This window comes from Portunus trituberculatus, chromosome 35 (genome assembly GCF_017591435.1).
Source record: "Portunus trituberculatus isolate SZX2019 chromosome 35, ASM1759143v1, whole genome shotgun sequence".
Lineage (NCBI taxonomy): Eukaryota > Metazoa > Arthropoda > Malacostraca > Decapoda > Portunidae > Portunus > Portunus trituberculatus.
Window position 1 is genome coordinate 13,896,189 of NC_059289.1, and position 17,237 is coordinate 13,913,425.

At 45.1% G+C, this 17,237-nt stretch overlaps 1 protein-coding gene across 1 annotated transcript in view; it reads right to left on the reverse strand.

The window, feature by feature from the left end:
- The window catches only part of LOC123513340, a 92,108-nt gene that overhangs the window by 16,965 nt on the left and 57,906 nt on the right, over window positions 1-17,237 (reverse strand). Inside the window, exon 4 of the transcript XR_006677318.1 lies at window positions 8,781-8,948. The gene's annotated coding sequence lies outside the window, so the exon portion shown is untranslated. The remainder of the gene's footprint in view (window positions 1-8,780; window positions 8,949-17,237) is intronic.

Genomic DNA, 17,237 nt, shown 5'->3' on the forward strand with positions numbered 1-17,237 from the left:
GACACATAGATATAACGATAGAGGCACGTAAGGATAGGCCTACTTGTAATATCCCCAAGTTATTACACTATATTTTCTTACTCATATCCCCGACACCTGAACGCACGTGTTTCAGCCCCGTAAAAGGCGTTTGAGGGGTGACGGTGAGGGTAAAGTTACGGTGGTACGGCGAGGCGGCACTCCCACGCCCAATGCCACAGAGGTGATCTTGTCCAAGTGTCTCCAAGGTAAAAGACATACATACGTACACACATAACCAGGTGAGGCATGTCTCCAACTCACCTGCCGTCTGAATCACCTTCAATTGCACTCCGCCAAGCCAAACAGCAAGACTGTAGCGCAGGCGTACACACACACACACACACACACACACACACACACACACACACACACACACACACACACACACACACAAAGCTGACACCCTCTATACTGCAGGACCTCACTCGGATCATGTGTTCTTACTTTTTTATATCCCGTTTTTTTTTTTTTTTTTTTACTTTCTCATATTTGTCTGTTGCTGAACACAGTTAAAGCGGCTCATGTGTTGCGGCAAAATTCTTCATTGCTGCGCTAAATGTTGCGGATGCGGTAGTGGCAGTAGTGGCAGTGGTAGTGGTGGTGGTGGTGGTGGTTAGGACAAGGATCGAGCTGAGTCCTGCCTGCGTGAGGTTCGTCGCCCCCAGAGGACTGACAGTGAACGGTAGGCTGGGTGATAGCCAGAGCAGACATACATACAGGCAGACATACAGACAGACAGACGTGCGGTACAAACATTGACGGACAGTTGACCTCAAAAGAAAGGACGATGGGCTGACACGTGAGGCAACTGATGTCAATGAATAAAAAAAAGAAAGAAAAAAATGAAGATGAATGTCAATAAAGATAAAAAAAAAATAACAGGGACATATGCAAAACAGACGCCAGGAAAATAAGGGAAAGAGTAGAAGGAAATGCACACACACACACACACACACACACACACACACACACACACACACACACACACACACACACACACCACCTCTACCACCACTATCACATCCACCACCACCACCACCAGTACTCGCTGCAGGGAACAACCAACCAAGGCCTCGAGAAATTACACGCAACCTCATTAACTCCAGAAATCTAAGAAAAGAAATATGAGTAATAACCTTCCGGACGGACTCACTCGACGGACTTCATTTCTCTCAGGACATTAAAATGAAGCGATGCAATTGGTGTGCCGCCCAAGACGCAACGTTACGCCACGCCTCACCCACACAGGAGCGTCACAGGGCCTCGCCGACACACACCAGTCACGCACACCTCTCACACCTGTCACTCCTCCCTGCCGTGGATGACAAGTTAACTTATTTCTTTATTATTATTTTATCTTAACTTCTGTTGTGCTCAATTTCCAGTTACGGTCTTGTTTCTAATTTTAGTCCCTGCATTCTTTGTTTGATCCACCCCCCTGTGTTATTTTTAGTCGTCGTGTCAAGTGTGAAGGGTGCAATTGTTGTGTTGTTATGTTAGGTTAACCCCATCAGTACTGGGACGCATTTTTACCTGAAGTCTTGTGTATGATTAGACGATTTTATTTACATTACGAAGGGTCTATGGAAGCCAGAAGATTAAAGGTCACTCTTCATTATTTCAACTCCCACATGAGTCTCTAAAGCTGTATAAAATCATGAAATGGTAAACAAAATGAATATGAAAACGTGTCATGGTACTGGAGAGGTTAAGTTAAATTTCTCTATTCGTAATTTTCTACTGTCTCTTATTTCAACCTGAGACACTGTGTTGTCTTTTTAGTGTAGTTCCAGCATCTTTTGTCTGATCGCTGCCAAGTTTAGTTAGGTTAGGTTAGGTTAAGTTAGATTAGGTAAGTAAGATTAGGTTAGGTTAGATTTTTTTATATTTCTAGTCTTTAATTTCAACTTAAGATTTTTTTCTTTTTGGCATCTGCATTCGAGTTTAGTTAGGTTAGGTTAGGTTAAGTTAGGTCAGGTTAGGTTAGATTTCTTTACGATCTACTGTCTTTAATTTAAACTTGGGACACTGTGTTTTCTTTATATTTTAGCCGAGTTACGTTAGGTTAGGTTAGGTTAGGTAAGTAAGGCTAGGTCAGGTCAGGTTAGGTTAGGTTAGGTTAGGTTAGGTTAAGTAAGTAAGGCTAGGTTAGGTTAATTATCTTTACATACTGTCTCTAATTTCAACTTGGGACAATATTTTTTATTTTAGCACCTGCATTCTTTATCTGATCACCGCCGGTTTAGTTAGGTTAGGTTAGTTTAGATTACTTTATATACCGTCTCTGATTTCAACTTGAGACAACATTTTTTTTTATTTTAGCTCCAGCATTCTTCATTTGATCACCGCCAAGTTACAAAGTTAGGTTTCTTCAATTTCTACTCTCTCTAATTTGAACCTGAGACATTACCTTTAATTCTAACTCATGCATTCCTCGTTTAGTCACCGGTGAGCAAGATTAGGTTACGTTAAGTTAAGTAAGGTTAAGTTTCATTAATTTCTACTGTCTCCAATTTCCAACCTGCAAACGTACTTCTAAATTTAGCTCCTGCATTCCTCCTCTGATCACCTGCGAGCTATTTTTGGATTCGTTTGAAGGTAATAATAGCGACAGGTGATGAGAGATATGGAGGGGAGTCACGCCGCCGGACGGAATAGACTCGTACGAAAGACCTCTGGGGAGAAAGAAGCTTTATTCCCTGGACATGAAGAGCGACACGAGGACACCAGGAAAGCACCAGCAGAGATGAGGTGTTGTGCATGGCGGTGAGTTGTAGATGAAGGGGAAAAAAATAGGGGAAAATAGAAAGAAAAGGAATACAATTGGAAGAATGAAAAACTAGACGGTGAAAAAAGCAAAGAAAAAAAAACATAGAATTAATAAATAAGAAAAAGGCAGGAGTAAGAGGGAAAAGAAGAAAAAAAGAAGAAGAGGAGGAGGAGGAGGAGAAGGAGGAGGAGGAGGAGGAGGAGGACACTAGGACACTCCCTGACACTCCCTCCGTCCCAGCAGCACCCAGGGGTAAACACGGATAATCAATACGGGGCCCAGTGCCGAGTGGGGGCAGGTGAGGAACGGTCACGGGGTCGGAAGGTCCCAATACTGTGGCGAAGGGAGCAAAACAAGTCAGCTGGGTCCGCATCGCTCAGAGAGAAAAAAAAAATAAATAAAACTAACTGATAAAAGTGCTGTGAACGAAAAAAAAAAAGCAAAGTATACCTAAAAAAAAAGAAAAAGAAAAAAATCTACCACCACAGGATGCTATACTCTACTTAGACCTATTGATAAAAAATGCAACAGGATGACTTTCAAGGTATGGTTTGGTGGGCGGAGAGAAGGCGAGACACAGCACAAGAGCATGGCGGTGGGCACAGGTGTGAGGGGAGGTGGAGAGGGAATCAGGCGGTGGAGTGAGCTAATAACAGACGGCGAGGACGAAAATCGAGGGGAGCTCAATAGAAACGACGACGAAGGAGGAGAAGCAGGACGGGACGAAAGGGTTTAATTATTCGAGGGCGGCGGCAGGTTAGGAGGCAACGGCGGCAATAAAGGAGGAAGAGGAGGAGGAGGAGGAGGAGGAGGAGGAGGAGGAGGAGGAGGAGGAGGAGGAGGAGGAGGAGGAGGAGGATTAACCAGGGCGAAAAACGAAAACAGGTGAGGAAGAACCAAGGGGACGTCACAGCAGGAGGCTTCTCGCGCCGCCACAGGTGAGCTCATCAACTCCTTCACACACCTTGGGCCCGCCGCTACACGAGCTCAGTGTCGCCCAAGTACTGTACATGACAGCTGAGAAGAGCTCGGAAGACGCAGGTCAGTAAAGGGAGAGGCCAACCGCTGACACGCATCCTCCCTCCCTCCCTCCCTCCTTCTACTCCTCCTCTTCCTCCTCATGCAGACAGCGGGAAGGGGCGTGGCTGTGTATGTGTATGTGTGTCTTACTTCGAGCCTCTCTCTCTCTCTCTCTCTCTCTCTCTCTCTCTCTCTCTCTCTCTCTCTCTCTCTCTCTCTCTCTCTCTCTCTCTCTCTCTCTCTCTCTCTCTCTCTCTCTCTCTCTCTCTCTCTCACACACACACACACACACACAAGCGTTAAAAATAAAAATAAAGTGACACGTACGAACTAAATTTACTGAAGCTTTTATACGTAACTCTTAAGCCAGGCAAACGTAAGAGACCAATTCCCGCCCTTGACTCCTGGACGACACAAGATAATGGAATCACGCCGCCGGGAACACCTGCACGTGACTGCCGCGGCGCACCTGGGGACACACTTCACTTCACACTTACACTTTAAAATAATCTGAAATTCTTCACAGCTTCGTCATTTGCTATTATGTCATTAAGTTGAGGTTTATAATAGTAGAAGATATCACGTGCCACAAAATGAACTGCATGAAGTAGAAGTGTCACGAGAATTCTAGGTGTTTTAACCCCTTGAGTACCATGACGCGTTTCCATATTCATTGTGGTTACTATTTGTTGATTTTATACAGCTTCAGAAACTTATGTGAGGGAGTAAGATAGTGAAGACTCTGGCCATTAAACTTCTGACCTCCATATACCCTTCCTAATGTCAATAAAATAATCTAATCGTACACAAATCTTCAGGTGAAAATGTATCCCAGTATTGAAGCGGTTAAAAGCATTCTAGTTTTGCCCGTGGTGAGAGTCGCAGGTGTTTACTCCTCAAGGTAATTACACATTCCTTACTTTCTTTTCCTGAAGGTGAGACGCTTGGCTGGACTGAGTGACTCCTATCCATCACTTCCTTCACTAATGGCGGAAATGTGGTTTCCCTTTCACCACGCAAACATTTTGATTACTTCCGGCATCCTCAATACACTCCGTCACTCGCATGTTGACCTGAGCATCATCCACTCCTTCCACGGGCGAGTGATGATGCGGAGAGGCTGTGCACTGGACAAAACACCGCGTATCGTACCTTCCCACTAAGTTTATCCATGAACATTCCATCCACACCATCACGAACATAATTCCCTTCATGACAAATTAAGTTAGACTACGTCACGTCGAGGGAGGAGTAATTTTAGAGAATATTTTGATGGAGGAATCTTCGCAGATGGAGTTTAAAAGGGAGCACAAAAGACAACATGCAAGGGAACCATCCTGCGCTCAGAGACAGCCGGGGATTATGTGGCCCAGTCATGATTGCAGGAACACAAGACCTTGCCGAAGGGAAATATAATTGAGGAAAGCAAACCAAGCGTTGAATGGCGACTTAATCCCCTTAGTCAGCATTCTCAGCACGGCCTGAATCTCAAAGCGGCCTGAATCGGTACTTTTAGCTCTTCTATGCGAAGTGTTGTACGCAGAAACATTTAGATAGGAGTGTATACAGACACTAACACAGTTAAAGCCACACTCACACGTAAACCATTGGCACACGAATATACGTATACATATCTGTAACCAGACAGGAATTCTTTTTTTATTAACTTTTTTTAATGAGCAGCAATCATGCTGTATTTTTTTTCTGCAGTTTTCTTTTCATTTACTTAATTTCATGGCATTTGTAGTTTTTATCTAGATTTCTTCTAGCCTAACATACATGAAAAAAAAAGCTTGAGTGTCTCGTGTTCATGCAGCCTTGGAAGCAAAATACCTTTCCTTGATTTCGAGGAACCCTTTAGTGAAAGAAGAAAAATCCTGATTCAGTCAAGACACAAGTCCTTACCCTTGAATCTGAAATAGCACAGCTGTACCACGAGCTGCCCTTAGGAAATAGTTGTGACGCAAGCCTGACATGATTTCTCATACTTCGTTGGCAGTGAAATAACTTGGCTGGAGGCTAAAGAGTTCTCAGGCAAAAGTTGTGAAGCAGGACCAGTAAGTCTTTATCAGCTGGAATGTACGTAATGTAAGTGAGTCAGGTTGAAGTATTTTTGGCCGTCATCTACGTAGTTTCCTGCATGCTTCGCTCCTTGTGACCTTCAGGTAGTAAATATGTCAGTGATGGCGGAATATAACGCTCAATTAATCAATGAAGCAGCTAACTAGAGCAAAAAATGTGAAAACGATCCATTGCAGGTCTTTTACACAAAGAATTAAAACTATCGGAAAACAACGCAGGAAATTCAGGCAGTTAAGTGAAACAACCTCACGACTATTTCATCAGTGCAATAAGCAACTTGTTCTCGATCAATATAAAATCGTTTACACCGTTTACATTGTCGAAGAAACATTCATGATTCCGAGTGCGTCCAGTTCATTACGGTAAACTCGCGAAACACAAACGCTTTTTCATATCTGCAATAAACAATTTGTCCTCGTTTCAGATAACGTATCTTCCTGCGCAGCACATAAACTGACACTTATACAATGCGGTGTTACTTCTCTCGCTAACTGACATTTACTATATTCGGTTACATTCTTAACTGACTGACATTTTTTTTCAGACATCTTCGATTATTACCAGCACGCAGCCTGTTATCAGCCAGCCGTGCCGCGTCTGTGAGGGGAAGGAAAGTGATGGGGAGCTGGATGGGTCACCTCTCCGCCACTGTGTGAATGTGAGAAGCTCGTAAACTCATCCATGACACTTCAAGATATCTAAAGAAATATCATGGCTTCCACTTTGCCAGCTGTCCAGCAACTTCCTATTATACGAGTAAATTGAACCATTTTTTCGTCTATCTTCCATCTTCGTGCATTACAATATCTTATTCTTAGTCTCACTCACCTAGTCTTTCTTGCACACTTTTCTTAATTCCTCTACGAAACCTAATTAAGGCAGGGATAACCAACACTAAACTAGATAATTCGAAGTACTACTAGAATGATCTTATACATAAATGTACTGTTCACGGCTTTTTTTCTATATTTTCGCAGCAATTATTATAATTTTACATTAGGCCTTAGGAGTTCAACGTTTCTTAATCTTTCTGTGTTCGTTAGCATCTCTGTTGTATGTTTACTTGTTTGTCCTCAATGCAAAATCATCGGCAAACATGACTGATTCCAAACAAAGTAAGCACGCAGGTTCATTTTCTTTTCTTTTCCAGGAAGACGCGGAACATTTTTTTCCATTGTATATGTTTTCTTTATCACATGACTTTATTATGCATTACTTGGCAGGAATATAACACTTGTGAAGCATCCAATCATGAGCTATCTGGACATCCACCACCTCGCCATGACTGCCCCATGCTGCTTCCATAACCGTCCGCGGGAAACACCAAAGAGAATAAAAGCATATAAATACGTATACACACCAGCCATTATCCTTAATCTGAGCCAAATTGCAGCGGTACTCCACGTCATGACACAGCAGCTGGAATATGTAAAAGAGAACCAGTCGTCACTAAGGGAAGGAGTCAAGGAGTGACAAGAGGGTGGGGGAAAGGCAAGCAGTGTTACGTCACACATACTCACCAATGATAGCACTGCATGGTCCTTACGTCACTGATGGGAAGGTGACCAATGGGGGGGAGTACAGTCATGGTGACGTCACGCACATCGACCAATAGGGGAGCTGCAGGAATGTCTCAAGTTACGTGATGTGTGTTGCGTGCAGCTGATTGACGAACAAAGTGATGAGGATTTGCATATTGATCATCAGTACTCCTGCCGCAGCTACAGGTAAAGTTACCTAACATTTGCCAGCCCAGAACTCAATGCCTGCGGAGGACTGCCTAACCGCCGCCTCGAGTCCCGTCACGTCACGTCGCGTCTCTCCGTCACAGCGTAGTGGTGAGTAATGTGACATGTTCATCTGAGGTGATCAGGTGTGGATGCCGTGCTGCTCTTCCTCCTCTTAAGGTCGACAAACACACCTCCCACGGCGTCCCCCACACCGTACTGGGTAAAGTGGGACCCGCAAACCACCTAGCAGCTAATATTCCCCCATTACCCTTGCAGGAGCCTTAAGGTACAAAGCTTCTCTGTCTCATATCATATATGAGGAATTTGCTGCTGTCGTGCCAGCCACTATTTGCCTCTTGACAGTGATGACGTCGAGTGACGTCACTGTAGTAACCACGGCAAAAACTTCCCAAAGGGGCTCTCCATTACGCTGACATACTGGCGCCTTGTGTGCTGCCAGTCACTTGGACGCCAAACTAAAAATTCAAAATCGTGAAAGAACAACGACCCGCAGATAGCAGACGCTGCCTGTCTTCTCCCTGAAGGATACACGCCTTGGATATCTTAAAGCCGATAACCGCGGATATCTTTTCCCAGCACGTCTAAAAGGATACCCATAAAACGTAACAGTTTCATGTGACGTCAGAAGCTGCCTCTGGGAACCCATGGCGCCTCCCTATCCTGCACCAGGTCGTCGCCTCTGCGAGCGATCACCTTTCATGATACGAGCAGTCCGCTTGCCAGGCTCGCGGCATTCAACACAAACTGAGCAGTGTGCTTTCAATGGGCGGGCTTGAGGGACGAGGAACGCTACGAGGCCCCGGGGTTTACCGTGGCAATGGCAAGCAGGGAACATAAAACTGGAGAAGTTTGAATATTCTGAATGAGAAATGTCAAGTAAACGAGTTTTATGAGCAATGCAGAATTTACATGCGTTTATATGTGAATGAATAAAAATATGTATTTCAGGTGGCAAGGAGTGACTCCAGCACAATAAGGTTTAGACAACCAAGTTAAATATGTTTGCAGCAGTTGGACATCCTGTTTCCTTAAAAAAACAAGACATGAGTACACTTTTCCTACACTAACAAGGTCTGTGAAAAGTAACAACCTGGAGAGCACCTCCAGGAACTGCACCAAGGCGACTGTAATCTTACCTTCCTAATGAGTCTCTTTCTCGACTCCTGCGTCTTGAGGTCCTCCTCGGTGACGGTGCGCGTGGGGGCTGCAATCAAGCGGCGCAGGGCGGTGGCTCTCCCGCCGCCCCCTCCCGCTGGAAGATCTGGCCTGCCTCTCGGTACACCAGCTGTGACACCAGCTCCCGCCTGGGGGCACGACACAGGGTAAGAATGGCACACAACACATTAGTGGCACACAGTATTGCAATATTTACTTTAATACCTTCCATTCCCATAACAAATTGCATCACGTTCAACTTTATCTGTAAAAATACTCAAACTTGTTTCATCAAACGATCAACCTCCACACACCGCCTCACCCATCAGCGGCAACCCGACAGGGAGGAGCGGCCACTACCAGGCACTAGGCACCACCCTCACCGCTGGACGCTCACTCCCTCTACCCCTCCCCGCTCACCTCAGTCACACAAATGCAGGTGGTGCACACAGAAATTGGTAAGACGAAAAAGGCTGTTACCATTCTTTGAAATGAGTGTGTGTGTGTGTGTGTGTGTGTGTGTGTGTGTGTGTGTGTGTGTGTGTGTGTGTGTGTGTGTGTGTGTGTGTGTGTGTGTGTGTGTGTGTGTGTGTGTGTGTGGACATTCCTTCCTCCTAAGCCCCACACAGTCGTTCATGCACCTGCCAGCCGCACAGTACCCTGGCTGGGCGTGTCCTGTAGCCCCACCCAGATGAGACAATTAAGAGGCAGGTGATATGGGCTCCACCTTAACCCACACGCACCACCACGCCCATACTACTCATAGTGCTTGGGGGTGTTAAGGGGCTGAGGTGTGGACAGCATGACAATAATGGTGAGAAAGAAGGAGGAAGCCCAAAATAAGTGGTGAGGGTGACAGCATAGATAGAGGTAACAGCAGCAGCAGTAATAGTAAAAAGTAACAGTAATAGGAGAGTCAGGGAGCGTCAGACACCACTGCAAAGAAACATTACCGTGGCAGTGATGAGCAAGACAAAGGCGGGAGTGTTGAGTGTTGGTTATGATAATGATGGCGTGGCTAAAAGCGGTAAACGGCGCGGATCACAACACCACGGGTAGCCAGCCACGCAGGGGAGGGGACGGAGCAGAAATGACCTTGGGAACAGCTGAGCTACCTGGTTATAGCACAGCACACCATAGCATAGCACGGCACGGGGAAGGACAGCACAGCGTTGAGTTGGGAAGGATACGTGTTTTGTTTCTCGGGATTGTTTGACATGTGCTGCCTCGCACTCAAGGTGGTTAGAGATTGGTGTCACGTGTGTGTGTGTGTGTGTGTGTGTGTGTGTGTGTGTGTGTGTGTGTGTGTGTGTGTGTGTGTGTGTGTGTGTGTGTGTGTGTGTGTGTGTGTGTGTGTGTGTGTGTGTGTGTGTGTGTGTGTGTGCGTGTCGCTTGGCGTGCTTCCACTGATCCAAGTTATGATCAAAAGAAAAACAAGAAATAAACATTCAGAGAAGGAGATGAGGACCAACACGACAAGCAAACACACACACACACACACACACACACACACACACACACACACACGAAATCATCTCCCTAAACAAAACAAAAATAGAAAAACATAAAACCCAACACATAACAAGACGAAAAGGCACAAATCACAAACCGAAGCAAGAAAATGACAGAAAAGAGACACAGAAACAAGGAAAAAAAAAAGAAAATCAACACTCAGCTCCCGATCCTCCTTTTGCTTTCACACTTCCTCTCACCCACGTTTCCATTCTCCCAAAAAGACGCTTAAACACACTTACACACGCGCACCTCACCTGACGCACTAAGAATCACACACACCCTCGCTTTTAATTGACAAGTATTTGCGCTTCCTAGCCGTGGCTCAGCTCACATCACAGGCGTGCACTCAATAAATTTCCAAATCTGAGCAAAAACTTGTGAGGCGCCGGGAAGATAAACAGGGAAGGAAGACTGGGACGAGGCGAGGCGTGGGAGCAAACACAGGAGGAGGAGGAGGAGATTCAGAGCTAACACATCTTTTTTAATTAACACCATACGACCTGAAATGTTTTTGATGAGGGGAAAAAATACCCAATTCATCGTTTCTTTTTCCTTTTTTCCTTTCTTTTCTCCCTAATGATCATGCACGTTGGGTCTGATTTCCGCCTGAATGAACAAACCAAGACGGCTGAAAAACTGCCAACTGTGCAAGAAATGGAAGGCAGCCTGAAGAGGAGGAGGAGGAGGAGGAGGAGGAGGAGGAGGAGGAGGAGGAGGAGGAGGAGGAGGAGGAGGAGGAGGAGGAGGAGGAGGAGGAGAAGAAGAAGAAGAAGAAGAAGAAGAAGAAGAAGAAGAAGAAGAAGAAGAAGAAGAAGAAGAAGAAGGATGATAATAAAGAAGAAGAAGAAGAAGATGAAGAAGAAGAAAAAAGAAAAGAAAAGAAAAGAAGTAAAAGAAAAGAAAAGAAAAGAAGTAAAAAGAAAAGAAAAAAAAAAGAAGAAGAAGAAGAAGAAGAAGAAGAAGAAGAAGAAAAAAATGACCAACAGAACGCGCCTCACACCAACACACCAATACCTGCACGGGTCCCAACGAGGCGAGAGGAGACGCAAAAGAACTGAGATGAAGGACTGATCTGAGAAAGACGTGGGGAGGAGCAGCTTATACTGGTAGTCCGCCATGACATTCCCACACAACGTAAACACCGCCGCCAATACTCCTGACGAAGATTACAGCAGGTCTTCAAAACATGCTCCGTCTCCTTCCGCGGACTGAGGAAGCAGCGGCGACAGGAATGAGCGGCCGTCCGAACGTGTTACCACATATTTTCACACTTGGCAGAAGACGGTCATCCCTCACGCACACACTCCGCCACGCATGTTCATGAGCGTTTTACTGGCAGGTGGACAGACATGCAGCACAGACAAACAGGGTCCAGCACACGCGAGTACTGAGAAATCAAGGGCGGATCCTGGATTTAAAGGAGAGAGGATCGTGGGCGCCGCAACGTTCGCCGCACAAAAATGAGGTTTTCACGGAGCTTAAATTTGTACCGCACGGAGTTTTATTAGAGTTGCTGTGCCTGTTGCTAGTGCTGTTATTGTTCCTGCTGTTCTTATGGCTCCTGCGTGTCACCTCAAGTGGCGCGGCACATGCGAAATGATCAACAATACATATATTCATAATGCACAAATAGAAAGTTAAAAATGCACACGGTAGAGACATGACACTATCGTTTTCCTTCCCACTGCCACGCCCTCGCCACCCACGCCCTGCACATCTCTCACTAGGTAGCCTTTAATTGCAACACCATACAAGAACAACAACCATCCATACATTCATCCATCCTCCTTCGTCTCTGTCTCTATCACTGAACTTTAAGGGAACTGGCATTCAAGTGGGCCTTTTTTTTTTTTAATCTTTTGTTGCCCTTGGCCGGCTTCCCTTCTTGCATAAAAAAAAACACTGCCTATTAAATACACACTCCACCTGTCACTCAGCCACTCAGCCACCTACAATTCACCTACTGTCCTCGCCTCCACCCTTACCTACCCCACTGTGTCCCCGTCCACGCCCACGCCCTCGCTCCCTCACGCAGCATCAGACTTCACGTACTCAGTCTGCATTACGGCGACACGAACAAGCTTAGCCTCACGCGACACTCTGGCGATGCTGTCACGAACTTAAGTTTTGTTGATGTAATGAAAAAAAGGGTGCAAAAGAAGCTATTGTTTTGTTCTTGCTAGGTGAACTTACAGACAAGTAGACAGAAAGACAGAGAGACAGACAGAAAAAAAACAGACAGACAGAGACAGAAAAAACAGACAGACAGAGAGACAGACAGAAAAAAAACAGACAGACAGACAGACAGGAAAAACAGACAGACAGACAGACAGACACACACACACACACACACACACACACACACACACACACACACACACACACACACACACACACACACACAGCACCATCTCGTATTCTGAAGTATATTTATGTGCGTTCTCCGTTCTCTTGACACTGGTTTGCACATCTATAACCTGCATTGTCCTTCAACCTTTAATGAATAGATCAGTACCTTCGTAAGTCAAGGGAATAGAATCATACAAACCGTTACAAACCTTTACAGTAAAAATGAACGGGTGATATTTCAGTCTTCCAATGGCACGAGCTGCATTCAAATATTTACTTTGCGTGCCCTGTGAGAAATGTAATGAACCCATAACCAATATTCGGCAACACTGGAAATGACCCGCGGCTCTCGTCTGCCATGAATACTTGAAACTTTCCCGCGAGAGAGAGAGAGAGAGAGAGAGAGAGAGAGAGAGAGAGAGAGAGAGAGAGAGAGAGAGAGAGAGAGAGAGAGAGAGAGAGAGAGAGAGAGAGAGAGAGAATGAAAGAAAAAAGAAAAAAAGAAAGAAAATAAGAAAGACAAAGAAAGACAAAGATAGACAGACAGACAGACAGACAGACATACAAACAGACAGAGAAAGAGAAACAGAAACACTGCCAACTAAACATACAAGACCTAAAGACAAAGCTAGAAACAAAGACTTACACATAGAGGCAGACAGACAGACATACAGACATACAAACATACATCACCAAACCAATCCTGCTATACCTCACATATTCTACGGGAAAAACAAAATAAAATAAAAATAATAAAAAACATACACCTAGCATATTCTACAGGGAAAAAAATGAATAAATAAAAAAAAAAAAAACATCAATCCTGGACAAGAGACAGCGAAAATAACGTAGCAAACCGATAAATAACTAAAAAATAGCCAAAGAAAAGGAAAAAATCAACAACGAATAATAAGGTGGCATTACATTACCGCAGATCTCATCGAAAAAAAAATATATATAAAAAAAAATTGCAACAGCAGTTAATCCCACGACCAACAATCCTCTTGGCTAAGTAAAACAGCGCGATCATCCTGGAGCGGCCCATGAAACTGGTTGGAACGCACGATGGTAGAGAAAAAGGAGCAATTTTGAGAGTAATTTTTAGATTACGCATTACTCTCCAGGCAGCCAGTGCGCGGCGAACAGATGTGTGCGTGTGTTGAAGTAAGCAAGTAGGTGAGCGAGTAGGGAAGAGGGTAGGTAGGTGGCATGGGGGAAAGGAAGGGAATAAGGAAGGAATAAAGAAAGGGAGGAAGGAAGAAAGGAAAGAAGGTAAGCAGGTAGGTAGCTAAGTAGATATAGATAGATAGATAGATAGGTAGATAGATAGATAGATAGATAGATATAGATAGAAGAAAGACAGATAGATAGATAGATAGATAGAGAGAGAGAGAGAGAGAGAGAGAGAGAGAGAGAGAGAGAGAGAGAGAGAGAGAGAGAGAGAGAGAGAGAGAGAGAGAGAGAGAGAGAGAGAGAGAGAGAGAGAGAGAGAGAGAGAGAGAGAGAGAGAGAGAGAGAGAGAGAGAGAGAGAGAGAGAGAGAGAAGTAGGTTGGTAGGCGTAGGTAAGAGGTAGGTAGGTAGGTAGCATGAAAGGAGGGAATGGAAAAAAGAAAGAAAGAAAGAAAGAAGGAAGGAAGGAAGGAAGGAAGGAAGGAAGGAAGAAAAAGAAAGAAAGAAAGAAAGAAAGAAGGAAGGAAGGAAGGAAGAAAGAAAGGAAAGAAGGAAGGAAGGAAGAAAGAAAGAAAGAAAGAAAGAAAGAAAGGAAGGAAGGAAGGAAGGAAGGAAGGAAGGAAGGAAGGAAAGAAAGAAAGAAAGAAGGAAGGAAGGAAGGAAGGAAGGAAGGAAGAAAGGAAGGAAAAAAGGAAGGATGAATGGACAGATGGAAAGAAAGAAGAAAGGAAGAAAAAAAAGAATAAAGATAATGAAGTAGAAACAAAGAAGGAAAACAAAGAAAAAAGAAATCAAACAGAGACAGGAAGGAAATAAAAAAAAAAAAAAAACGTATAATGAAATAAAACAAAGAAGAAAAAGGAAGCTGAAAAATAAGTAAAATAGGCGGAAAAGTAAGTAGGTCTGTAGGTCGGTAAGCAGGCACAGTAGGTATGTAGGTCGGTGCAGGACAGCGAATTCACCTTGACTCAAATCCCCGTCTGCTGTCCGTCTAGGGATTATGGTGCAAACAGTTAGCGTCGCGCCGCCTGCCGTGTCTCAAGGTCGACGCGCTCCTGTGTGTGGGTCCGCTAAGCCTTGCCCTCGCCTCCAGACCCACAGCACCTGAAGCCCGCTGCCCTGCACACTCACACCACTTCAATCACTACGGTATGCTCACTGATTCTATTCTATTAGTTTTATTTGCCCAATATCTAACGCACAGATAAAGATACTGATTATTTTTTTTATTACACTATATTCGGCTTTTTTTTTTTTTTTATTCTTTACCACATGTTAAGGTTTCTCTCCTAACACTCTATTCACCTACATTCCTCTTCCGTTGCAACTGTGATATCCTAATTTGAATTTTTTCCTCCCTTCCCAACGATCCTCTGTCCTTCCCTCCACGCCACGTGTCAAGGCTGGCTGAGATATTCTAATAATTCCTCCCTTCCCCTCCTTTACGCCCATTTCCTCAGCACTCCCTTCTTTCCCTTCTCCACCCTCACTTCTTCCCCTCTTTCACTCTCTTTTCCTCTCTCCCTCCTTCCCTTCTTCAGCCCGTCGACGTCGTGACCGTGACATCAACACAATCCTCTCCTTCCCTCCCTCTTCCTCCTCCCTTCCTCCGCGACGCACAACACACAAAGTGAAGGCTGATTGAAACAGTTCCGTCGACATGATCACGGCAATAAAGGTCCTGGACGATCACTGTAATAAAACTTAATGTCTTCCCTGGCCTCATTTCTCCCCGAGAATGACAGAAAAATTAGGAAAAAAAAAAGAAAACCCGTCTCCTTCAGATTACACCTTGACTCCCGTCCACGGCTCGGAGCATTTATCAATTACCTTTACGAGCAGGAAGACGAGGTGCAGGCAACCGCTGCATCACCATCACCAGGGACATACAGTTAATTCTCTAACATGAAGTCCCGTTCGTCAAGGCGATGACTCCCATTAACTCGTAATCCCACCGAGTTACAGGCTTTGTGCAACCCGTAGTGTCTCAAGACGCAGCACATTATCAGATGAAAACTACCCTTGTTTTACGGGTTCCCTTTGGTTGTGCCCTGACAAACTCCCTCCTGCGGTGAGTGACGGGCCCCCAGCAATGGCTGATCCGCAGGGCCTTGCAGGATCATGACAGGCGGGTGGCACGGGCGGCTGGTCCCTGGTAAACACAGCCTACGCAGGTCCCGCGTCCTCGTGCAGCCAAAAAATGATAATAGCCGAGTAGCGTAATCCGTCACGCGATGGAAGACGGAGTTTCGTGAAAAATTCTTCGCTTATTCGCTTATTCTCTGTTACGTAGTGCGGTGTTGCCCCCCTCCTCCCCTCCGCCTCCCCTTCTCCACCTCGCTTGACGCAGTAAGGACAAGACCCTGACCAGCCATACGAAGGACGTGAGGGAAATATAAACAACTAAAAAGGAAGTTTCGAATTCATGACGAAGATGGACCAAAGTCTGCAGATTTCTTGAACTGACTTCTCATGATACCTTGATACCCTCGATTCTGAGGAGGCACCTGGCGTGACGTGGGGATGGGAGGATCGAGGGGGAAAGTAAGGGAAGGGAAAGGAGAGGAGAGAAAGTTATGGGGTAAGGAAAGAAGGTAAGGGAGGAACAGCTAGGGAAAAGAGAGAAATGGAAAGTGTAAAGAAGAAAAGTAAATAGAGGAAACGAAAGAAGAAATAAAAAGAAGGGAATTTTGAAGGCAAAGGAAGGAAGGAAGCAGAAAGGAAAGGACTAGAAGACAGTAGAGAGAGGAGGAGTAATAAATAGGGAAAAGAGAAGAAAAGGAATAGGTGCAGGAGGTAAGGAAAGAGGAGAAAAGACGGATATAGGAGAAAGATAGGAAGAGAAAAGGAGACTGGGTATAACGGAAAAGTAAGGGAGAGAAAAGAACAAAAGGTACAAGAAAAAAGGTAGAAATGGAATGGAGTAGCGTTATAAGAGAGAAGAAAAAGGAGAGGGTGAGGAAAGGGACACAGGAGGAAAGCGAGGTGCGGTGGAGTGCTGGGAGTGGTGCTGCGTCACGGCCAGGAGTAAAGTCAACTGGAAGACGTAAAAGTCATAAAAGGAGAAGAGACGTAGTGGGTGAGGGGCGGCGGTAGCAGTGGCGGAGGGTGTCGGGTGAAGACGGGGAGGAGGAGGAGGAGGAGGAGGAGGAGGAGGAGGAGGTTCCCAAATAGTTCAAGCTGGGACGTGATGAACACAACTCCCGAGGAAATGTTGAGGCGGAGTGTACAGTAGTAGTGTTCCCATCAGTGCTTCTTTCTAATTACTCAGCACGCGCTCGAGTCCCTTACCTGTGTGTTTGCTTCGCCAGGTGCGCTTCTCGCTTCTTTATGATCCCCCCCTAAAATACATTTGTTCGAGATAATCTTAACGAACTTCTTAACAAATTCCACTCCTGTCCTC